Consider the following 25310-nt stretch of genomic DNA (forward strand, 5'->3'; position numbering starts at 1 on the left):
ACTGGCTAAGGTCAAGGCTTAATGGAGCAGAGGGGACCTCATTAGGGAAGTGTAGAGGCCCCAAAGGCTCCGGGGTCTGAACACCAGGATAAGGAAGTTAGATTGCTTGCCCTGGAAGTAACAGGACATCCTTGGCCATATTATGGAGAGAAGCAACCCAACCCACATAGTGCTTTACAGAGCTGATGGTCCTCCAGTACTTGGATTCTAGAACAAAAGCGTCTAGACAGAAGCAGGAAGGAGAAAAGCAGGGAACTTAGGCAATACTCTCAGAAGCAGAATTTGCAAAATGATGGCCCATGGTCTAGATTGGGCCCCAAAACACATTTCATTTGACCCATTCACTATTTCCAAACTTGGGGATGGGTTTCGAATACCAGAGAATTGGAAGACACTATGTCCGAATATGGATTTCCTGCTTCTCTTGGAAGATCATCTGTCCCTACAGGCCCATGATGCTCCAGTTTGCCGCATCTCACCACTTCCTATCACCTGATACCTGACCCCAGTCACTAATTTATGCGATCCATAGATCTTCGAGTCTGCCATCCCTTGTTTTAAAGATCTAGACACAGTCAGGGTGGTTGTGAAGAGTATCCTGGGTGGAGAAAACAGTCTGAACAAAGGGAAGAAACAGGGAAGGTGCAGGATGTGTTGGGGGCTTTTTCATTAATGAAACAGTGTGTCTGGGGTTGCATGGATGAATCTGAGAAGAAAAGCGAATAAGGCATGGGAGCATGAGCAGTCCCTATCTCAGCTCCACCCTCTTCCTTCTGAGCCCCCAAACACCAGCATCAGACAATGCTCCTTCCTCACACCCAGGTAGTGCCTCTGCACACTTCTCCCTCCGTTTGGAATCCCCTTTCCTCTCTTCTCTCTGGTCAGCACTGTGCATATCAGCTGCCTCCCAGATTAGTCGCTGACTGTTCACAGAGGGGGTCCCAAACACGACCTGGACTGGATAGAGCCCCCAAGGCCCCAGTTCACGACCTCTTCCCTGAGTAGACTGGTAGTTTTCCGAAGTCTTGCTCAAAAGAGAATGGATGGATGGATGGATGGGCGGACAGACAGGACATACTGACGAATGAATGAACGCACACACGCGATTGCAGAGCTAGGCTGTTTCCCTCCCTGAAACGGACACATGCTCCGCCCCACAAGAACAGACTGGGACAGTCTGGGGCAGTCTGGTCCCGCAGGGGCCAGGAAGCTGGAGCAGGTGACCCTCTCAGACTCCCCCGAGTCCTCTCTAACCTCGTTCTCGCCCCCTCGTGGGCTCTGACCTAGAAAAGACGGGGGTGGGAAGATGGACAGGGAACCCACGGGCGCTAGGACCCTGCGCGGCCGGAAGGCGGGGTGGGGGCGCCGCGCGCTGCTCCTCCGGCGCGGGGAGAATCTGCGCCCCGCGGCGCGCGGCGGGAGGGCGCGGCGGGAGGGCGAGCGCGCGCCGAGGGGAGTGCGCGTGCGCGAGAGCGCGCGCCAAGCGGGGCGGACAAAGGGGCGGGCGGCGGCGCGCGAGCCGGAGGGCGGAGCCGCGGGCCAGGCGGGCAGGTGCGCGCGGGCCAGAGGGCGGAGCCGCGATGCAGCGATGGAGCGCTGCCCGGGCGGGCGCCGGGGCCGGGGCCCGAGCACCGGGCGGATCGCAAGCGGGAGCCGCAGCCAGAGCCCGGACCAGGCCGGGGTCTGGGACCGCAGGGCCGGGCTGCTCGTAGCGGTGGCAACGGAGCCCCCCAGCGGCTGAGGGGCTACCTCCCAGTTCCTGCCGGTGGCCGGGACTCAGCAAGCCCCCGCAGCCGGGAAGCGCGGGGATCCCCCCCCCACCACATCCAGGACCCAGAGACCCCCAGGAAAGCGGGAGACCCCTCCAGATCCAACAGAAAGCGACTCCCCAGCTGGGGAAAGCGGAGACTTCCTCGGTATTCAGAAGAGAGTGACCTCCCTACGGTACGGCTAAGACTCCCCCTCTTCGATCTGCCCCCCCCAAGACCTAGAACGCAGTGCCCCCCCCCCGTCCGGGATTGCTGGGACACCCCCACCCCGGTCAAGAACCTGGTCGTTACAACTCCACACCTCAAGACACGAAGACCCAGCTCAGAACGCCCCTAGATCAGGGGGTTCCTACACCCCCCAATTCCGGTACACAGGAACCCCAAATCTAGGGAACTGAGAACAGCGCGAGAGCTATCCCTCACCAGCAAGAGGCCTCGGGGCCCCCCTCAAAGCTCCAGGACTCGGGAGCCCTTCGCATCCCACCCTATGGTTGTGGCGCCCTGAGCCCCCCCCCCCCGGGCCGGGCTGACGGAAACCGACACGGCGCCCAGGCCCCCTGCCGCGGCGTCCCCGCGGCCCCAGCCCAGGTAAGCCGGGCCCAGGTGAGTGGCCGCCGAGGTCCCTAACCCTGCAGGTTGGGAAGGAAGTACTGGGTGCACACTGCCCCCTCCCCAGCGTCGCCATGGAGCCGAGGCTGAAGGACGTCTCTTTGTGTCTCGCTCGGAGGAGCCGCCCCCTCCTCCTCTCCCTTCCCCCACCTCACACCCTAGCCCTGGGGTTTGGGCGCTGCTCCCGGTTCCCAGGGGGGAGTAGTGGTAGAGCCCCTTGTGCCATGGAGAGGGAGGGAAGACGGTGGAGAGCCCCCCCCCTTCTGAAAACTGTGAGCCAGAAGCTGTTGGACTCTGGGTCCTTGGAGTATACATACCCCCTGGCCCCACCAAGGGCAGGCTGAGTTCTCAAGTGAAGTCCCCCCTGGGAAGGGAAGATTTGGGGATGTCCACAGGTGAGGGGGCCTGTGGCTGTGGCCCTAGGGTGAGGGCCGGGGTTTGGGGTGTGTGTCTTTGTCTGTGAGAGGGCAGGGAAGGGGTGTGTTTGAGAGAATGGGTGGGAATCCTGTATTTTCTCTGTGATTCCATAGCCCCCCACCCAGGCTACAAGGAGGGGGTTCCCCCAAGTCATACTTTGTATGTTTTGCAGGAGAGGGCAAGCTCTTTCCAAAGTGAGGCAGTGGTTTCTGGGGAAGAGAGGTAGTCTGGACGAAGAAGCCATTTCAGGTCAGGGCACCTTTCTGTCCCCATGTGCCCCATGGCCGGCAAGCCCAAGACCTTCCCTTCTCCTGACCTCCATAATTCCCAGGGCCAAACCTCAGGTTGGATCTGTGTGTCCTGGACAACCAAAGGACCATTCTAGGTCCTTGCTTTAGCTTTCCAGTCTATACACAGCAGTAACCCAGCCTGGCCCTCAGGGAGGTCCTGATCCCCAGGCCTCACAGCTCATGCGAAGAGGAGAGGCCCAGGGGATGTTATACCCTGAAATTCTGGATCAGAGTTCCCGAGAAAGGTCTGGACCTTGCTGAGGGAACACTCCGGGCCTCTGGGGTTCCCCCAGTCTCTTCTCTCTGAGCCCTCCATAGGCAAGCGGTGATGCTGGGGAAGGCAGGACTTGGTACAGGTAGCCCCACTGGGAGTTCCTTTGTTCATTTATTTACTCAACAAACCTTTAGCTAGTGTCTGTGAGGTGCCAGGCTGTGGACTCAAGGGCTTTTTCCCCCACATCATCCTGATTCTCTTTCCTGATCTCTCCGGGTCAGGAGACCCTGGGCTGCTCTCAGGCCACTCGAGGTTGGGCCAGTGGAGGTAGGCCTGGTCCTACTGGTCAGGTCTAGCTGACCAGTCCTGACCCCACACTTGCAACCCCTGATCATCCTCCTGCTACAGACTTGGGGGCCCTGAGCCTGGGTGCCTGATCCCTCTTCTCCCCCATTCTCAATACCAAGTGCCCCTACCACACCTGCTGCTAGCATTGACCCAAGAGAGAGGATGTGACCAGCAGGAGAAGAGGTTGGGGGTGCTGCAGGCCAGACCTCTGGCAGTCCCTCCTGCAAATTCAAGGACAGTTGAGGCAGGTGCCATCAGCCCAAGCTATAGGGAAGCCAGCTGCTCTGAAGACTGGGTGACCTTGGACAAGCGTGTGGCATCTCCCAGAGATAATGACAGAGAGTAAGCCACTCACTCTGCAGTGTAGAGATAGATCACAGTTGTGCCACGGGGAGCACCCAGGTGTGTCTTCTCCCTCCGTGAAGGAGTTCATTTCCGATGGAGCCCAGGGACTTATCATATGACCCACAGGCAAGGGTGTGGAGTGAGAGGCCAAACTGCAGAGATTGGAGTCACTGGGAAGTGACTAGGGAAAACCAGTCACTAGGTTTTCCGCTAGGGAAAACCATCAAAAGCCCAGAAGGGGACAGAGAGTAGATCTCCCCTCCTCATTAACCTGCGGTGGCTTCCCCTGAGTCTGGAATTTAGCACAAGTCCGAGCCTTTTGTGGCATCAGCTCTCGCTTCTCACTTACCATCTTCTACTTCTGGCTCCTCTCCTCTGTGTCCTCTGACTCCCTCCCTCCTTTGGGGCTGGTGCCTCAACTTGAGAGGCCCCGCCATAGGATGGCTCAGAAGCAGCCTTCTGCCTCGACCTCCCCGTTTGACCTGAACTGGCCTGACCCAGAGTGCAGAGCTGAGTTGGACTGGTTGATGGCTGGCAGCTTGGAGACTGCAGGACGCGTCCTCAGGTGCTGGGAGATGTCGTCTCCACATCTAGACCCTGGGCCCCAGGAGATGGAACCAGGTCTGTCTTGTCTATGCCACAGCTTTGTCCATACTAGAGGCCGATGCTTGGTACGGCACCTGCGGTAAAATACAGCTTCCAGATGCGTTCTGGTGATCCAAACAGTGTTTTTCTCGTGTTTGCATTTGTTGCCAGTGTTGGAAAACAACATACGATTTCATAGACGAGTTCTGATTTTTGGATCCTCTTGAAGAATCAGACGTGGCCTTCCCAGGCCAGGGCCAAAGAATCACCACCTTCTTTAGGGCACCTGCCCTCCAGCTCACCGGGGGCCTCCCCTGGCCTGCTCACTCCTTTACGGGACCTGCCAGCCCCTCCTATAGGCATCTGGCTTTGCAAGCCCAGGGCGGAGACCAGAAAATGTTTGCCCAGAGCGTGACCTCCATCTGTGTGTGTTTTGCACACATGGGTGTTCCTTGCCTCCGCCATGGCCAAATTAGGACAGCACAGAGCAGTGTCCCTCTGGGGGTAAGTGGGAAGGTGAACCCGAATCCCTGAAGCCAGAGCATTCCAGCCCGGCCCCACTTTTACTCTGGGCTCCATCCTGTGACCCCTCATTGTGCTAGAAGGAGGCAACCACCAAAAACTTGTTTTTAATTGTCCCACTTGCTCAGGAGCAAAAGTCCGAGGCCCTAGGCCCAGGCATTGCTGAGGACTCTTGGGGGAGGGCTGCTGTCTGGGCCTCAGTTTACCCATGTGTCCAGAAAGGAATTGGACTTGAGGTTCTCTCACTGTAAGCTTCCTCCTTGCTCTGACTTTCTAGGACTGAGTTCAAGCTGCTCTTAAGTTTTGGTCAGGCAGGAGAGACAGGGGCCTAGACGCAGAAGTCACTCAAAATTATTGACATTCCCTAAACATTCATGAACCAACGGGTGTTGCCAAGCAGCTGGGCTGGGGGCCAGGGGCCAGCACTGGGCCCCAGCCACAGGGCATGGCCCTGGAAGGAAGTGTGCCATCTTCCTGGATAAAGATCCATAGCAGCCCGAGGTCAAGGGATATCGCAGAGCACCCTGCTGGAGATCACAGGCTCTGGGCTCTGTGGGTTTCCCACTTAGCTGCTTGTGACCTTGAGTCTGTTACTTACCCTCCATGTGCTTCAGTTTACTTCTGTGGAAAACAAAGATAATACCTACCTCAAGGTCATCAGAGGGTTAAGTGAGCTACAGCATTAAGAGGGCTTAGGAAAGGGTCTGGCATGTGAAAAGTGCTCTTCTTATTTTTTTTTCTTTTTTTTTCTTTTTTTTTTTTTAAAGATTTTATTTATTTATTTGACAGACAGAGATCACAAGTAGGCAGAGAGGCAGGCAGAGAGAGAGGAGGAAGCAGGCTCCCTGCTGAGCAGAGAGCCCGATGCGGGGCTCGATCCCAGGACCCTGGTATCATGACCTGAGCTGAAGGCAGAGGCTTTAACCCACTGAGCCACCCAGGCGCCCCAAAAGTGCTCTTTTTAAAAGGGAAATTGGCAAGTGGATGACTGCGCCTTGGTGGTAACGCCACTCCGGTGTCCCCATAGCCGGTCCTTGGAGCCCACACGGCTTCTGCTGTCCCCACGAAAGGGGAAGAGAGTGTCTGAGGGCCCGTACTTTGTGGTGCTTAAGAGAGTGAAGCATAACCCCGCCGAGGGAGGGGGTGGGTGGCGTGGGGTTCTAGCCTGAGAAGGCCCTTCCAGAACCTTGCGCTGTGGCTCTTGGGGTGGGATCTAAGGCAGCTTAGCCATCGTTCTGTAGTTGAGGCCCTCCTTCTGCCCACCTCTGCTTTCTAGGTGAGGCACCTGCCTCTGTCTGCTGAGCGAGTTCCCAAGGCTTTCTGCCCCAGGTGGTTGGGCATCAGGCCAGAGTCAGGACCAGCATCTCCAACAAATCCTGAGTCTCTCCCAAACCACCCACTCCCTCCCCTGCTCCCTGGACCCCCTTTCTGGCTGCAGAAACCACAGCAGTAGGTCTGAAGGGTCCAGTCAGAGCCCCTCCTCACTCCCTGCCATAGCTGGGCCACAGTCCAGAGAGAGAACAGGTCTGGATTCCCAACTCAGCCCCCACTTGGGGAACCGGGGAATATTGGGGTTGGGTGGAAGCGGTGGAACGTTTTCCAATGTCAAGTGCTCCATGCCGGACCCTGGGGCTCTACCTTCTCACTTAGTGCTGAGAACAGCCCTACGTGAACCCAGAGGGAGGATTCTCACTGCCCACCTCTGGGAGCCACCAAAGTGGAACTGGCATGGAACTCCCTGGGTTCAAATCTGCCCTGTACCGTTCCCTGGCTATGTGACCTTGGACAATGCAGCTGTCCTGTGCCTCAGTTTCTTCTGATGTGGTATGGGGGTGATAATAGCTCCTTCATTCTCAAGTTATGGTGAGGACTAAATGAGCCTGTTACAAGTAAAGCCTGTCAGCTGTGCCGCTACTTCAGTGTCTGCTCTGTCACTTCTGCCACACCCTGCGGGGTATGCAAATGAGCTGGTCCCAGAGGGAGGAAGCCACAGTGATTCCCCCACTGCACCAGCTCTCCTTCCCTGCGACTTTAGCCACAGAATGTTCCAACTGCCTCTGGTTGTTGGGATGGCCCTGAGGGACCTCAGTGGGGTCTGGACAGGACAGAGCCTCCTCATCCTCCTGGTCAGGCCCTAGAGAGGCTGCACAAATCCCCACTCCAGGATAGCTCCCCTGAGTCTGCCCAACCGTTCCCATGGGATGGCTTCCCCTTCCCTAGCTAAAGCCCACTGCCCTGCAGGGAGATCTTCCTATCCTGAGAGCTCAGATATCTGCTGGCCCTGACCACCCCCTCAACTGTCTCCAGAAGGGGCAGTGAGGCCCCCAATTAACATATTTTAGTAGCAAAAAGCATGACCTCTAGACCCTGCTGTGTGACTTTGTGCAAGGTGCTTAACCTCTCTGTGCCTCAGATCTCTCATCTACAAAAAGGGATGGTGCTTGTACCTACCTTGGAGGGTCATTGTGAGGATTAAGTGAGTGAATATTTGTAAAGTGAATGGCAGTGAGTACCCCACTAAAGGTTTGGTGTTAATGTTAGTCCCCGCAAGTCCTGAGCAGAAAGGGAATGGTAGCCCCACTTTTACAGGTAAAAAAGTGGAGACACAGAGGTGAAGGTCTTTACTCGAGCTGTCATATCCAGGATTCAGAGAACATCCTGCCTACTTTTCCACCATTCACCCACAGTTCAAAGGGCAAGGCCAGCCAGAAGTGCCCAACAGGACCTAACCTGGGCTCTGCCTGCAGTTCTGGACATTATCACCCAGCTTTCCTGCTCCCACACCTCTGCTCACATGGGACCATGACAGGCGAGCACTGCAACACGGAGGAATCTGCAGTGCAGGCCCCCGGAACTTTTCCAGAAGCTTTTAAGTCTTCCCTCACCCCTTCCTCTTTAGCCACACGCCTGGGGCGGTGGTGGAGTTGCTACAGGGGGCTGACCTCCAAGTCTCTTAAGGGTGAGCTAGGTCAGGTTTATGACGTCTCTTCACCTCCCAGAGCCTGGCACACACGTTGGCTTCAGGAAGGGTTTGCTCAGGCCAGGGGTTTGGAAGGCATGTCACCAGGTGAAGGCCAGGTTCTTGCCGTGGCCTCCGAGACCCTGCATGCTGCCGCTCCCTCCTCACTTCTCCCCACACCTTCTGCCCTTTGCCCCCAGCCGCTCCTCTGCACCCATGATGGCCTCCTCACTGTTCCAGCAGCCTCTGCCACAAAAGCTCTCCCACCACCTTGGGGCCTTTCCTGACCACCACCCGTCCATGGTCTCGCCCCTCACCCCCAACATTTCCTCACCTCTCCCGGCTTTGTCTTCCCCTCTAGGACTCTGTACTTTCTGACCCACATCTCTTAGCTACCTTCATGATTGCCTCCTAACTAGGCAAGAAGCTCCTTGAGGGCAGGTCCGTTTGCTTGGTTCGTGAATGTATTCCAGATCCGAGAACAGTGCTCCACAAACATTTGCTGAACGTTGTGGGGCCGGACAGATAGCTCTAAGCCACTTCTTAGCCGTGTGACACCAGGCATGTCAGCTAATCTTTCGTTCTCTGTTTCCATTTCCTGAGCTTGAAGGGACATAATAGGAATAATAATAGGTTCTCCAAAGACGCTCGTGAGGCTTAAACCAGTCTCTCTATATACATAAAGGACTTAATACTTTACATGGTTCATAAATGTTAACTATTATTAATAACCTTCTAACCTGTACCTTATTATCCCCATTTTACTGATGAGGAATGGAGGCCCAGAGAGTGTAAGTGACTTACGCAGGGCTTTGTGGCTAGAAATTACCCAGGAATGCCTGAATGTGGGCTCCAGTCCCCCGAGCTCGGCTCCGTCCTCATTCCCCACTCTGTAGGGGCTCAGGAAGAGGTGAGGGCTGTAGCCAGGGAAGGGCTCGTTTCTTCAGGGAGCCTCTGGCTCACCCAGCTTTCTCTCCAATGGTTGCCACCTGTCCCCTGGTGGACACCCAGCCGCAAACCCTTGGCCGGTCAGCGAGAGGCAGGCCCCCTCTGTGCTCTCAGCCCCCCACTCCTGTTGATCCGCCTCGGTGCGGGGCCGCCAGCCTCACCCAGGCAGCAAGGCCCCTGCCTCCTCCCACACCCGCAGAGGCTGCCACAGGCACTTGGCCCTCAGGCAGGTGGGGAGGGGTGAGGCCCGGACCGCTCCTTCCCCCACAGGGTCTGGCTGGAAGGGCGAGAAGAGGCAGAGAGCCCGTTCCAGCTCTGGGCACCGGCTGCAGGCGAATAGCATCACAGACTATTAATAACCACCAAGGATGTGCCCCAGGGAAAGGGCAGACTGCACCAGCTGGAGGGGAGGCCGAGGCAGAGCCTCGCAGCAAGGGGAACCCCAGGCTGCCCCTAGCGGGGAGGGCAGTGGCAAGGAGATTGTTTGCAGTTTCGGCTGCTCGATCTTGCTCTCAGTCTTCCCACCTGGGAAACGTGGGAGCCGGGTCAGATGGTCTCCTAAGTCCCTTCTGGCTCACGCAGATTCGGGGTCTGAGATTCAACCGAGCCCAGACAGCCCCCATTTCCAGCGTAGAAAACCAAGCTTCAGGCAGACGGTGCTGAGTTGCAGCGAATCCACGACAGACCTATGGTCCCAGATCCCTCTGTCCAGCCAATGCTGGTTTCATTCTTACTGAGGCCCGCCACGTTAGACGGACGTTGTCAGCCCCCTTTCACTGATGGGCAAACTGAGGCTCAGGCAAGTGGCACAGCCTGTCCAAGGTCACACAGTAAGAGGGGTGGAGCTGGAATTTGCACCAAGACAGGAAGCAAGGAAGTGATGGGAGAATACTCTTCTCCTCCTTTTGAACGGGAAGGGCCATGAAATGTTTGCTGGAGTCTCTATTCATGTTGAAGGACCAAGGGGAGGGAGAGGCTTTACCTGGAGCCGCTTGAGGGCTCCCTGGAGCCCTGGCCCCCCGATGTTTCGTGTAAAAGTGTGCATGGGTGACTGGGGACTTTTCACACAGCCTTCTGTGACCCGTGAAGAGTTAAGACCACTAAATAGTTCGTTGGATAGACTGGGAAATTGAAGAGAAGGGAAGGCAGGGGGCTGCCAGGAGCTCCCTGGGACCAGCAGCAGGGGCCAGTGCTCTGCCAAACACCTCACAGCCTTCCTGGGGCCAGAGGGCCAGCCTCTGGGTGCCCCGACTCCCTGGCAGCAGATAGGAGAACCCCCATGTGAACACATTTCTGCACTGGGGTAAACAAATGAGGGTCAAGGACCCACTCTGGGGAAGATGGCAAACAGCAGAGAGCCAGACTGGGACCCCCACCTTAGGGACATAAAGAGGGCTCTGCTCAAGGTGGGATGTCAAGGAGCTCCCAGGGGCCCCCACCTTCCTGAGCATGGGCTGACCCACTGTGGGAATCCAGGGCAACCAAGCTGGGCCACTCCTCCTCTGGCCCTTGGAAGGGGATCCCAGCCCTGGGCCGTGGAGCCTGGGTGAATGGTGTTGACATCCCCTTGCATTTTCCCTTTGGCTTCACCTGGACCATCAGCCACACTCACTAACTTTTACTGCCTAGACCTAAAAGGATCTTACCTAGTGAAAAGTTTCATTCCTGCCCTGCCTTCGTTCACTCAGTTCCCACTCCTCTCCCCAGAGACTGTTTCATGCATCCATTCATTCACCAAATAGTGATGAAGTCCCTGTGATGGGCAGGCACTGTCCTAGCTGCTGGGGGATCCGCAGGAAACAAAACCAGCATGCCTGCCCTCCTAGCGCTGAAGTTCTAGTGGCAAAGAGAGAGGGTCACGGTAGATCTCACCAGGCAGTAAATTATATAATACGCTAGAAGGATAACGTTTACTTGGGGACACTAGGGCAGGATAAGGGGAGTGCGGTAGAGGAACCCTAGTTGAGAAGGTGTCGTTTGAGCAGAACTTGGAGGAAAGGAGCCATGTGGCCGTCTAAGAGCAGAGAGAACAGCCCCCAGGCCAGGAGCTGGCATGTTTGGGGAACAACAGCAGGGAGAGCAGCATGTCTGGAGCAGGGGAGGGAGGAGACAGTTCAGAGGGGTAAATTGAGGGCTCCTGTAAGGACTTTGGAATGAAATGGGAGCTGATGGTGGGTGCTGAGCTGTGGTGGGTGGGGGGGTGCTAGGTAGGAAGTTACCACTGTACCCGTGTGACCGGGATGGCTCAGACCAGAGGGAGTGAGGGCTGAGAAGGTCCAGTACCTTTATTAATGTCTGTTGTGGATTCCGGAGCTCCTTCATGCAAATACATGCACGTGAGAAACCTATTCTTATTCCCCTGCACCTCCCTCCCATTTCAAAGTAGGATACTAAAGCAAGTGAGACAGAGGCCCAGAGAGGGTGAGGGAGCTGGGGGCAGCCGCTGTGCCCCACCAAGAACCCGCTGTCTCCTACATGGCTGGGGGAGGGCCAGTGGCACAGCCCTCTGGGGGACACCGAACATTCTATAGAAATTCAGAACTCATTCACCCTTTAAGCTGGCCACCCATTTCTAGAGCTGAGCATACAGACACATCCCTATACTACAAAATGACTTAGGTACAAGGCAACTCTTGTTTAAAGTAGCAAAAAGTTGGACATGACCCAGTAGGGGTTTGGTTAAATAAATGGCAGTGTATCCGGTCCTACCTTTCCAGTGGCCCCAGGGAAGGGGGGGCCTGGGTTCCAGTTCTGCAGTGGTCCCTCCATCCCCATCCGGGCTGCCTCCCCTCCTCTGGCCTCGCCTAGCCTTGCACAGTTGTGTGGGGCTGCCTGGGTGCTGTCCTCGCCTGTGGTGCTGAAGATAGTGGGGGGCAGAGACCAAGAGTAGAGAAGAGTTGAGGAGGAAAGTTTGGGGTTCAGTCCTTGTCTCTGCCCTTTACTGGCTGAGTGGCCTGGAGCAGGCTGCTGAACCCCTCTAGGCCTCTGCGTCCTTCTCTGTTACACAGGCGTGCCATGAAGATGACAGCCCCAATGTGAAGCATTGGCATGTTGAGAAAATGAGTGGTAATTGGCATGATACCGATTTAGGAACAATGAAACAGAGTGGCCAGGCTTTTGGACACTGGAGTGATAATGCCTGGGTTTGAATCCCAGCTCTGCCATTTATGGGATGATCTTGGTCAAGGGACATGACTGCTCTGGGCCTCAGTTTCCTCATCTGTAAGTTGGGGTAAATAACAGTCCCCATGTCACAGGGTGTTGCAAGGCTTAGATAAGTTAATTTCTCTGAGGCCCTTGGCACACCTCGGGGATCCTTAGTGTTAGCAGTTCTGTCACTTTCCTCTCTCACAGCACCTGTGGCCTCTCGGTCCCCACCAGTGGCACACCCAGCCACGCCCCCCTCTGCTGTGCTCAGGCTGGGCTGTGACAGGCGGAGCACGCCCCACTGTGCAGAGGCCCTGGCCTCCAGCCCAGCCCAGCCACTGGCTTTCTGTGGGCAAATGATAACTCACACAAGCCCCTGGGAAATTAACTATGTGCCTGCAGGGGCCTGTTCAAGAGAACCAAGACATAAAAAGTTACAACTCACCGAACACGTAAAGAATTATTTACCCAGCATTTGTCACACCCTGGCTAAGCCCTAGGACTACCAAGGTGGTTAAGGCATGAGGGTTGCTTTCGAGGACCTCTTGGGTTTCTTGCTGGATTGTCAATCCCCTTCAAAGCCCATCTGTATGTCACTTCCTCCAGGAAGCCCAACGATCCCCTCTGTCGTGCCCTCCTTGGAAATGCTAGAGCACTGACATGGCATTTCTGGCCTTCTGGTTATCTGAGTCCTTATTTTGTCTGCCTTCCTAGTTCGTAGGTTCATATCTTCTACCTGATGCATTGCTCTAACCCACTCGCCCCATGCCGGCACCCGGCACAGTGCCCAGGCCTGAATAGACATACTTCTCTGGAATCTTTAGGTTGCAAGTTACATAAACTCAACTTAGAGTGGCTTAAGCCAAAAAGGAAAATGTATCAATGCATGAAACAAATGGTCAGGAGTATAATTGCTTTCAGTCCTGCCTGGATCCAGGTGCCCAGAATTACCAGAAATCCCTCCACCTTACAGCTCTGCTTTTCTTCTCTGATGTTTCACTCTCAGGCAGGCTCTCCCTGCACGGTGGCAAAGCCGGCCCCCAGCAGCTCCAGACTTTGCCCTCCGGCGTTGCATCCCAGGGACTGGGAGGCGTGTTTTTCCCGATGGCTGAAGCCCAAGTCCTAGTTCTAGATCCCAGGGAGTCAGCTTTGGTCACAGGTGTCTGAACCTGCTGGCCAGCCCAGCTGTATCCAGCCTGCCCCGAAGCCTGGGTGGAGACAGTTCTCCTGAGCCCTGTGGCCTGAGAGAGGGGCCGTTCCCTGAAGAAAGGGAAGTTCATGCTGAGCAGGAAAAAGCACCACAGGCTAAATGCCTGAGGAAGGCAAGGCGTGGGTCAGATGTGGTCTTAAGACATGGATAAGGAGGCCTTAGAGGGAGAAGCTTGGAGGCTGGAAAGCGGGCTGAGGGTATCTAAAGCCGGCTTAGCCAAGTAGGCTGGGAGCATCACGATCCAGCCCCTCACTCTCCATAGAAGCAAAGTGGAGCAGCCCCCCGTCCCCACACAGCACCTGAAACGATGCTTTTGTTTTATGGCTGCTTTAGTGACACGGCTTTTCATAAGATGAACCCAGAGCAGTGACCCAGCCCGCAACCATCATCTGTTCGATGGACTCCTTCCAGGCCAGGGCTTGGTTAGGGCTAGTTTTGGGGTTTGCCTGCGCTAAGGGCACAGCATGGGTGCGGTGACCTGAGGGAGGGGACCTGCGCATGGGGACAGAGAATCTTAGACTTCCAGAATGAGAGTAAGGCCTGGCTGATGTCACTTGGTCCAGCCTAACCCCCCACTGCCGACTCCCCAACAGAGGGACATCTAGGTCTCTGCTTCTCTACCCCCAGCGACTGAGAACGCATTTCCTCCCTGTCGTGACGCGAGAACTGTCTCATTGTGCGGCTCTCTGCTTGGCTTTACCTTTAGGACCCTCAGAGGACACTGTGCATAAGAGCATGGGACCTGAAGCCTGACAGCCTGAGTTCAGATCCAGACTGGTTAGCCCATCAGTTCCTCTGTACCCCTTTCTGTAAGATGGGGTCATCAGAGTAGCACCTACCGCCCGGACTTGTGCTTGTTAAATCATTTAATCCATCATGGTTAGCCCAGCACTTGGCATATGGAAACATTCAATAAATGTTTGCCAGTATTCTTATTCTCCCATGAGACAGGATAAGAGCAGGCCACCCCATCTTTACAGACTGGTCACCCCCTCCAGGCAGTTGGACACACAGAGGTTCAAATCCTAGCTCTTTGGCCTCCTGGCTACATAATCCTTGGATTAGACTAGTGCTAGCTGCTGTAACAAAGAAACCCCTCTATCTCAGGAGCCCTAAACAACGGTCATTTACTTCCGGGTTCCATAAGATGTAGAGTGGGTAACCTTCATCGGCAAGAGACTAACTACCCACAGCCAGGTACCCAGGCTGCTCCTAGCTCCTAGCTCCACGCTCTTTCTTTTTGTTTGTTTGTTTGTTTGTTTTAAGATTTATTTATTTCTTTGAGAGAGAAAGCAGGGGGAGTGGCAGGAAGAGGGAGAAGCAGGCTCGCGGCTGAGCAGGGAGCCAATTTGGGGCTCAGTCCCAGGACCCGGGGATCATGACCTGAGCTGAAGGCCCAGGCTTAACTCACTCAGCCACCCAGGCGCCCCTCCACTGTCTCTTACGACCCGGAGGCCTCTGTATCAGGCCCGCTTGTGGGAGGAGAGAAAAGAGAGAAACCCCGCCCACTCTGAAGAGGCCCCGCCCATCAGTGACTGCCATCATTTCTGCTCCCATTCTAGGGGGAAGCTGGTCACGTGGCCACACCTGGCTGCCTGGTGGGCGGGAACTAGACTTCCCTGCTGACAGCCGCCCTCCTGCAACAGCTCTGCGTTATAAAAGAGGAAACAAAGTTCCGACGGACAGTTGGCTATCTTTGCCAAAACCATAGTAAATCGCCGACCTCCTGGGCCTCTGTGCTTCATCTATAAAGTAGAAAGCACCACTTGATCGTGGCAATGGACATTTACTAAAATCCTTGAATTGTGCCTACTATGGGTACGTTTCATGGCGTGTACTAGGTTAAGCTGTTTGTTTAAAAAACGGGAGACATCTTGGCCTTCTTGGGATACTTACAAGGACTCAGCGAGTGAAATTTTGCCAGCCTGGCACTGTGTGTGTGTGTGTGTGTGTGTGTGTGTGTGTGTGTGTGTGTGTGTGTGGAGGAAGCAGGCTCCCTGCTGAGCAGAGAGCCCGATGCGGGGCTCGATCCCAGGACCCTGGTATCATGACCTGAGCTGAAGGCAGAGGCTTTAACCCACTGAGCCACCCAGGCGCCCCAAAAGTGCTCTTTTTAAAAGGGAAATTGGCAAGTGGATGACTGCGCCTTGGTGGTAACGCCACTCCGGTGTCCCCATAGCCGGTCCTTGGAGCCCACACGGCTTCTGCTGTCCCCACGAAAGGGGAAGAGAGTGTCTGAGGGCCCGTACTTTGTGGTGCTTAAGAGAGTGAAGCATAACCCCGCCGAGGGAGGGGGTGGGTGGCGTGGGGTTCTAGCCTGAGAAGGCCCTTCCAGAACCTTGCGCTGTGGCTCTTGGGGTGGGATCTAAGGCAGCTTAGCCATCGTTCTGTAGTTGAGGCCCTCCTTCTGCCCACCTCTGCTTTCTAGGTGAGGCACCTGCCTCTGTCTGCTGAGCGAGTTCCCAAGGCTTTCTGCCCCAGGTGGTTGGGCATCAGGCCAGAGTCAGGACCAGCATCTCCAACAAATCCTGAGTCTCTCCCAAACCACCCACTCCCTCCCCTGCTCCCTGGACCCCCTTTCTGGCTGCAGAAACCACAGCAGTAGGTCTGAAGGGTCCAGTCAGAGCCCCTCCTCACTCCCTGCCATAGCTGGGCCACAGTCCAGAGAGAGAACAGGTCTGGATTCCCAACTCAGCCCCCACTTGGGGAACCGGGGAATATTGGGGTTGGGTGGAAGCGGTGGAACGTTTTCCAATGTCAAGTGCTCCATGCCGGACCCTGGGGCTCTACCTTCTCACTTAGTGCTGAGAACAGCCCTACGTGAACCCAGAGGGAGGATTCTCACTGCCCACCTCTGGGAGCCACCAAAGTGGAACTGGCATGGAACTCCCTGGGTTCAAATCTGCCCTGTACCGTTCCCTGGCTATGTGACCTTGGACAATGCAGCTGTCCTGTGCCTCAGTTTCTTCTGATGTGGTATGGGGGTGATAATAGCTCCTTCATTCTCAAGTTATGGTGAGGACTAAATGAGCCTGTTACAAGTAAAGCCTGTCAGCTGTGCCGCTACTTCAGTGTCTGCTCTGTCACTTCTGCCACACCCTGCGGGGTATGCAAATGAGCTGGTCCCAGAGGGAGGAAGCCACAGTGATTCCCCCACTGCACCAGCTCTCCTTCCCTGCGACTTTAGCCACAGAATGTTCCAACTGCCTCTGGTTGTTGGGATGGCCCTGAGGGACCTCAGTGGGGTCTGGACAGGACAGAGCCTCCTCATCCTCCTGGTCAGGCCCTAGAGAGGCTGCACAAATCCCCACTCCAGGATAGCTCCCCTGAGTCTGCCCAACCGTTCCCATGGGATGGCTTCCCCTTCCCTAGCTAAAGCCCACTGCCCTGCAGGGAGATCTTCCTATCCTGAGAGCTCAGATATCTGCTGGCCCTGACCACCCCCTCAACTGTCTCCAGAAGGGGCAGTGAGGCCCCCAATTAACATATTTTAGTAGCAAAAAGCATGACCTCTAGACCCTGCTGTGTGACTTTGTGCAAGGTGCTTAACCTCTCTGTGCCTCAGATCTCTCATCTACAAAAAGGGATGGTGCTTGTACCTACCTTGGAGGGTCATTGTGAGGATTAAGTGAGTGAATATTTGTAAAGTGAATGGCAGTGAGTACCCCACTAAAGGTTTGGTGTTAATGTTAGTCCCCGCAAGTCCTGAGCAGAAAGGGAATGGTAGCCCCACTTTTACAGGTAAAAAAGTGGAGACACAGAGGTGAAGGTCTTTACTCGAGCTGTCATATCCAGGATTCAGAGAACATCCTGCCTACTTTTCCACCATTCACCCACAGTTCAAAGGGCAAGGCCAGCCAGAAGTGCCCAACAGGACCTAACCTGGGCTCTGCCTGCAGTTCTGGACATTATCACCCAGCTTTCCTGCTCCCACACCTCTGCTCACATGGGACCATGACAGGCGAGCACTGCAACACGGAGGAATCTGCAGTGCAGGCCCCCGGAACTTTTCCAGAAGCTTTTAAGTCTTCCCTCACCCCTTCCTCTTTAGCCACACGCCTGGGGCGGTGGTGGAGTTGCTACAGGGGGCTGACCTCCAAGTCTCTTAAGGGTGAGCTAGGTCAGGTTTATGACGTCTCTTCACCTCCCAGAGCCTGGCACACACGTTGGCTTCAGGAAGGGTTTGCTCAGGCCAGGGGTTTGGAAGGCATGTCACCAGGTGAAGGCCAGGTTCTTGCCGTGGCCTCCGAGACCCTGCATGCTGCCGCTCCCTCCTCACTTCTCCCCACACCTTCTGCCCTTTGCCCCCAGCCGCTCCTCTGCACCCATGATGGCCTCCTCACTGTTCCAGCAGCCTCTGCCACAAAAGCTCTCCCACCACCTTGGGGCCTTTCCTGACCACCACCCGTCCATGGTCTCGCCCCTCACCCCCAACATTTCCTCACCTCTCCCGGCTTTGTCTTCCCCTCTAGGACTCTGTACTTTCTGACCCACATCTCTTAGCTACCTTCATGATTGCCTCCTAACTAGGCAAGAAGCTCCTTGAGGGCAGGTCCGTTTGCTTGGTTCGTGAATGTATTCCAGATCCGAGAACAGTGCTCCACAAACATTTGCTGAACGTTGTGGGGCCGGACAGATAGCTCTAAGCCACTTCTTAGCCGTGTGACACCAGGCATGTCAGCTAATCTTTCGTTCTCTGTTTCCATTTCCTGAGCTTGAAGGGACATAATAGGAATAATAATAGGTTCTCCAAAGACGCTCGTGAGGCTTAAACCAGTCTCTCTATATACATAAAGGACTTAATACTTTACATGGTTCATAAATGTTAACTATTATTAATAACCTTCTAACCTGTACCTTATTATCCCCATTTTACTGATGAGGAATGGAGGCCCAGAGAGTGTAAGTGACTTACGCAGGGCTTTGTGGCTAGAAATTACCCAGGAATGCCTGAATGTGGGCTCCAGTCCCCCGAGCTCGGCTCCGTCCTCATTCCCCACTCTGTAGGGGCTCAGGAAGAGGTGAGGGCTGTAGCCAGGGAAGGGCTCGTTTCTTCAGGGAGCCTCTGGCTCACCCAGCTTTCTCTCCAATGGTTGCCACCTGTCCCCTGGTGGACACCCAGCCGCAAACCCTTGGCCGGTCAGCGAGAGGCAGGCCCCCTCTGTGCTCTCAGCCCCCCACTCCTGTTGATCCGCCTCGGTGCGGGGCCGCCAGCCTCACCCAGGCAGCAAGGCCCCTGCCTCCTCCCACACCCGCAGAGGCTGCCACAGGCACTTGGCCCTCAGGCAGGTGGGGAGGGGTGAGGCCCGGACCGCTCCTTCCCCCACAGGGTCTGGCTGGAAGGGCGAGAAGAGGCAGAGAGCCCGTTCCAGCTCTGGGCACCGGCTGCAGGCGAATAGCATCACAGACTATTAATAACCACCAAGGATGTGCCCCAGGGAAAGGGCAGACTGCACCAGCTGGAGGGGAGGCCGAGGCAGAGCCTCGCAGCAAGGGGAACCCCAGGCTGCCCCTAGCGGGGAGGGCAGTGGCAAGGAGATTGTTTGCAGTTTCGGCTGCTCGATCTTGCTCTCAGTCTTCCCACCTGGGAAACGTGGGAGCCGGGTCAGATGGTCTCCTAAGTCCCTTCTGGCTCACGCAGATTCGGGGTCTGAGATTCAACCGAGCCCAGACAGCCCCCATTTCCAGCGTAGAAAACCAAGCTTCAGGCAGACGGTGCTGAGTTGCAGCGAATCCACGACAGACCTATGGTCCCAGATCCCTCTGTCCAGCCAATGCTGGTTTCATTCTTACTGAGGCCCGCCACGTTAGACGGACGTTGTCAGCCCCCTTTCACTGATGGGCAAACTGAGGCTCAGGCAAGTGGCACAGCCTGTCCAAGGTCACACAGTAAGAGGGGTGGAGCTGGAATTTGCACCAAGACAGGAAGCAAGGAAGTGATGGGAGAATACTCTTCTCCTCCTTTTGAACGGGAAGGGCCATGAAATGTTTGCTGGAGTCTCTATTCATGTTGAAGGACCAAGGGGAGGGAGAGGCTTTACCTGGAGCCGCTTGAGGGCTCCCTGGAGCCCTGGCCCCCCGATGTTTCGTGTAAAAGTGTGCATGGGTGACTGGGGACTTTTCACACAGCCTTCTGTGACCCGTGAAGAGTTAAGACCACTAAATAGTTCGTTGGATAGACTGGGAAATTGAAGAGAAGGGAAGGCAGGGGGCTGCCAGGAGCTCCCTGGGACCAGCAGCAGGGGCCAGTGCTCTGCCAAACACCTCACAGCCTTCCTGGGGCCAGAGGGCCAGCCTCTGGGTGCCCCGACTCCCTGGCAGCAGATAGGAGAACCCCCATGTGAACACATTTCTGCACTGGGGTAAACAAATGAGGGTCAAGGACCCACTCTGGGGAAGATGGCAAACAGCAGAGAGCCAGACTGGGACCCCCACCTTAGGGACATAAAGAGGGCTCTGCTCAAGGTGGGATGTCAAGGAGCTCCCAGGGGCCCCCACCTTCCTGAGCATGGGCTGACCCACTGTGGGAATCCAGGGCAACCAAGCTGGGCCACTCCTCCTCTGGCCCTTGGAAGGGGATCCCAGCCCTGGGCCGTGGAGCCTGGGTGAATGGTGTTGACATCCCCTTGCATTTTCCCTTTGGCTTCACCTGGACCATCAGCCACACTCACTAACTTTTACTGCCTAGACCTAAAAGGATCTTACCTAGTGAAAAGTTTCATTCCTGCCCTGCCTTCGTTCACTCAGTTCCCACTCCTCTCCCCAGAGACTGTTTCATGCATCCATTCATTCACCAAATAGTGATGAAGTCCCTGTGATGGGCAGGCACTGTCCTAGCTGCTGGGGGATCCGCAGGAAACAAAACCAGCATGCCTGCCCTCCTAGCGCTGAAGTTCTAGTGGCAAAGAGAGAGGGTCACGGTAGATCTCACCAGGCAGTAAATTATATAATACGCTAGAAGGATACCGTTTACTTGGGGACACTAGGGCAGGATAAGGGGAGTGCGGTAGAGGAACCCTAGTTGAGAAGGTGTCGTTTGAGCAGAACTTGGAGGAAAGGAGCCATGTGGCCGTCTAAGAGCAGAGAGAACAGCCCCCAGGCCAGGAGCTGGCATGTTTGGGGAACAACAGCAGGGAGAGCAGCATGTCTGGAGCAGGGGAGGGAGGAGACAGTTCAGAGGGGTAAATTGAGGGCTCCTGTAAGGACTTTGGAATGAAATGGGAGCTGATGGTGGGTGCTGAGCTGTGGTGGGTGGGGGGGTGCTAGGTAGGAAGTTACCACTGTACCCGTGTGACCGGGATGGCTCAGACCAGAGGGAGTGAGGGCTGAGAAGGTCCAGTACCTTTATTAATGTCTGTTGTGGATTCCGGAGCTCCTTCATGCAAATACATGCACGTGAGAAACCTATTCTTATTCCCCTGCACCTCCCTCCCATTTCAAAGTAGGATACTAAAGCAAGTGAGACAGAGGCCCAGAGAGGGTGAGGGAGCTGGGGGCAGCCGCTGTGCCCCACCAAGAACCCGCTGTCTCCTACATGGCTGGGGGAGGGCCAGTGGCACAGCCCTCTGGGGGACACCGAACATTCTATAGAAATTCAGAACTCATTCACCCTTTAAGCTGGCCACCCATTTCTAGAGCTGAGCATACAGACACATCCCTATACTACAAAATGACTTAGGTACAAGGCAACTCTTGTTTAAAGTAGCAAAAAGTTGGACATGACCCAGTAGGGGTTTGGTTAAATAAATGGCAGTGTATCCGGTCCTACCTTTCCAGTGGCCCCAGGGAAGGGGGGGCCTGGGTTCCAGTTCTGCAGTGGTCCCTCCATCCCCATCCGGGCTGCCTCCCCTCCTCTGGCCTCGCCTAGCCTTGCACAGTTGTGTGGGGCTGCCTGGGTGCTGTCCTCGCCTGTGGTGCTGAAGATAGTGGGGGGCAGAGACCAAGAGTAGAGAAGAGTTGAGGAGGAAAGTTTGGGGTTCAGTCCTTGTCTCTGCCCTTTACTGGCTGAGTGGCCTGGAGCAGGCTGCTGAACCCCTCTAGGCCTCTGCGTCCTTCTCTGTTACACAGGCGTGCCATGAAGATGACAGCCCCAATGTGAAGCATTGGCATGTTGAGAAAATGAGTGGTAATTGGCATGATACCGATTTAGGAACAATGAAACAGAGTGGCCAGGCTTTTGGACACTGGAGTGATAATGCCTGGGTTTGAATCCCAGCTCTGCCATTTATGGGATGATCTTGGTCAAGGGACATGACTGCTCTGGGCCTCAGTTTCCTCATCTGTAAGTTGGGGTAAATAACAGTCCCCATGTCACAGGGTGTTGCAAGGCTTAGATAAGTTAATTTCTCTGAGGCCCTTGGCACACCTCGGGGATCCTTAGTGTTAGCAGTTCTGTCACTTTCCTCTCTCACAGCACCTGTGGCCTCTCGGTCCCCACCAGTGGCACACCCAGCCACGCCCCCCTCTGCTGTGCTCAGGCTGGGCTGTGACAGGCGGAGCACGCCCCACTGTGCAGAGGCCCTGGCCTCCAGCCCAGCCCAGCCACTGGCTTTCTGTGGGCAAATGATAACTCACACAAGCCCCTGGGAAATTAACTATGTGCCTGCAGGGGCCTGTTCAAGAGAACCAAGACATAAAAAGTTACAACTCACCGAACACGTAAAGAATTATTTACCCAGCATTTGTCACACCCTGGCTAAGCCCTAGGACTACCAAGGTGGTTAAGGCATGAGGGTTGCTTTCGAGGACCTCTTGGGTTTCTTGCTGGATTGTCAATCCCCTTCAAAGCCCATCTGTATGTCACTTCCTCCAGGAAGCCCAACGATCCCCTCTGTCGTGCCCTCCTTGGAAATGCTAGAGCACTGACATGGCATTTCTGGCCTTCTGGTTATCTGAGTCCTTATTTTGTCTGCCTTCCTAGTTCGTAGGTTCATATCTTCTACCTGATGCATTGCTCTAACCCACTCGCCCCATGCCGGCACCCGGCACAGTGCCCAGGCCTGAATAGACATACTTCTCTGGAATCTTTAGGTTGCAAGTTACATAAACTCAACTTAGAGTGGCTTAAGCCAAAAAGGAAAATGTATCAATGCATGAAACAAATGGTCAGGAGTATAATTGCTTTCAGTCCTGCCTGGATCCAGGTGCCCAGAATTACCAGAAATCCCTCCACCTTACAGCTCTGCTTTTCTTCTCTGATGTTTCACTCTCAGGCAGGCTCTCCCTGCACGGTGGCAAAGCCGGCCCCCAGCAGCTCCAGACTTTGCCCTCCGGCGTTGCATCCCAGGGACTGGGAGGCGTGTTTTTCCCGATGGCTGAAGCCCAAGTCCTAGTTCTAGATCCCAGGGAGTCAGCTTTGGTCACAGGTGTCTGAACCTGCTGGCCAGCCCAGCTGTATCCAGCCTGCCCCGAAGCCTGGGTGGAGACAGTTCTCCTGAGCCCTGTGGCCTGAGAGAGGGGCCGTTCCCTGAAGAAAGGGAAGTTCATGCTGAGCAGGAAAAAGCACCACAGGCTAAATGCCTGAGGAAGGCAAGGCGTGGGTCAGATGTGGTCTTAAGACATGGATAAGGAGGCCTTAGAGGGAGAAGCTTGGAGGCTGGAAAGCGGGCTGAGGGTATCTAAAGCCGGCTTAGCCAAGTAGGCTGGGAGCATCACGATCCAGCCCCTCACTCTCCATAGAAGCAAAGTGGAGCAGCCCCCCGTCCCCACACAGCACCTGAAACGATGCTTTTGTTTTATGGCTGCTTTAGTGACACGGCTTTTCATAAGATGAACCCAGAGCAGTGACCCAGCCCGCAACCATCATCTGTTCGATGGACTCCTTCCAGGCCAGGGCTTGGTTAGGGCTAGTTTTGGGGTTTGCCTGCGCTAAGGGCACAGCATGGGTGCGGTGACCTGAGGGAGGGGACCTGCGCATGGGGACAGAGAATCTTAGACTTCCAGAATGAGAGTAAGGCCTGGCTGATGTCACTTGGTCCAGCCTAACCCCCCACTGCCGACTCCCCAACAGAGGGACATCTAGGTCTCTGCTTCTCTACCCCCAGCGACTGAGAACGCATTTCCTCCCTGTCGTGACGCGAGAACTGTCTCATTGTGCGGCTCTCTGCTTGGCTTTACCTTTAGGACCCTCAGAGGACACTGTGCATAAGAGCATGGGACCTGAAGCCTGACAGCCTGAGTTCAGATCCAGACTGGTTAGCCCATCAGTTCCTCTGTACCCCTTTCTGTAAGATGGGGTCATCAGAGTAGCACCTACCGCCCGGACTTGTGCTTGTTAAATCATTTAATCCATCATGGTTAGCCCAGCACTTGGCATATGGAAACATTCAATAAATGTTTGCCAGTATTCTTATTCTCCCATGAGACAGGATAAGAGCAGGCCACCCCATCTTTACAGACTGGTCACCCCCTCCAGGCAGTTGGACACACAGAGGTTCAAATCCTAGCTCTTTGGCCTCCTGGCTACATAATCCTTGGATTAGACTAGTGCTAGCTGCTGTAACAAAGAAACCCCTCTATCTCAGGAGCCCTAAACAACGGTCATTTACTTCCGGGTTCCATAAGATGTAGAGTGGGTAACCTTCATCGGCAAGAGACTAACTACCCACAGCCAGGTACCCAGGCTGCTCCTAGCTCCTAGCTCCACGCTCTTTCTTTTTGTTTGTTTGTTTGTTTGTTTTAAGATTTATTTATTTCTTTGAGAGAGAAAGCAGGGGGAGTGGCAGGAAGAGGGAGAAGCAGGCTCGCGGCTGAGCAGGGAGCCAATTTGGGGCTCAGTCCCAGGACCCGGGGATCATGACCTGAGCTGAAGGCCCAGGCTTAACTCACTCAGCCACCCAGGCGCCCCTCCACTGTCTCTTACGACCCGGAGGCCTCTGTATCAGGCCCGCTTGTGGGAGGAGAGAAAAGAGAGAAACCCCGCCCACTCTGAAGAGGCCCCGCCCATCAGTGACTGCCATCATTTCTGCTCCCATTCTAGGGGGAAGCTGGTCACGTGGCCACACCTGGCTGCCTGGTGGGCGGGAACTAGACTTCCCTGCTGACAGCCGCCCTCCTGCAACAGCTCTGCGTTATAAAAGAGGAAACAAAGTTCCGACGGACAGTTGGCTATCTTTGCCAAAACCATAGTAAATCGCCGACCTCCTGGGCCTCTGTGCTTCATCTATAAAGTAGAAAGCACCACTTGATCGTGGCAATGGACATTTACTAAAATCCTTGAATTGTGCCTACTATGGGTACGTTTCATGGCGTGTACTAGGTTAAGCTGTTTGTTTAAAAAACGGGAGACATCTTGGCCTTCTTGGGATACTTACAAGGACTCAGCGAGTGAAATTTTGCCAGCCTGGCACTGTGTGTGTGTGTGTGTGTGTGTGTGTGTGTGTGTGTGTGTGTGTGTGTTTAGGGAAGGGAGGTACCAATGCATTGGGTGGTTATGCATATAAGAGAGACACCCAGCTCAAGCCACCTGCCAACAGGAAGTGGTAGGTGGTTCGGTCTTGCTTCTTGCTTGGGAAGCCCTCCCAGCATGTGGCAGAAGACCCAGCTCACAGGGCCACAGCCACAAGTGCTGAGGGGAAGGCCGGGTGACACCCACCCGCCTTCAGCAACAGAGGGGAAACCGAGGGCCTTCCTCGGGGCCAGTGAGGACACACACTCGAGGTGCAAGGCATGGGGGGGGTCCCCCGGAACAACAAGGTCATCTTGAGTGGGGACCATGGACCATAGTGTCAACCACACAGGATGAGGGGGAGGGAAAGCGGTCAGGGGCTTCCACCATCTGCTGCTGGAAAGTTCACAGTTACCCAAGTCCACAGCCACGCCTTCAAGGGGGATGAAGGTAAAATGTTTTAGATCAAGTTCCCGCTTGTACGTGCCCTCAAGCACTCGGCAGGCAGCCATGTCTTACTTTCCTCTCTGGCCTCGAGGCCCTGCCTGAAAGAAGTCGCTC

General features: G+C 55.3%; 1 protein-coding gene across 2 annotated transcripts in view; it reads left to right on the top strand.

Moving 5' to 3' along the window:
- Window positions 1–1794: 1794 nt before the first annotated feature.
- Window positions 1795–25310, top strand: part of LOC111162263 (SH3 domain binding kinase 1) — a 32477-nt gene continuing 8961 nt past the window's right edge. Inside the window, exon 1 of one of the 2 annotated variants that reach the window (XM_022526549.1) lies at window positions 1795–2357. The gene's annotated coding sequence lies outside the window, so the exon portion shown is untranslated. Of the gene's footprint in view, window positions 2358–24338; window positions 24598–25310 lie in introns of those variants that run through there. The other variant, XM_022526550.1, reaches the window with a different exon arrangement.

Source organism: Enhydra lutris, unplaced genomic scaffold (assembly GCF_002288905.1).
Source record: "Enhydra lutris kenyoni isolate GAN:26980312 unplaced genomic scaffold, ASM228890v2 scaffoldscaffold90, whole genome shotgun sequence".
In the NCBI taxonomy this organism is placed as follows: domain Eukaryota; kingdom Metazoa; phylum Chordata; class Mammalia; order Carnivora; family Mustelidae; genus Enhydra; species Enhydra lutris.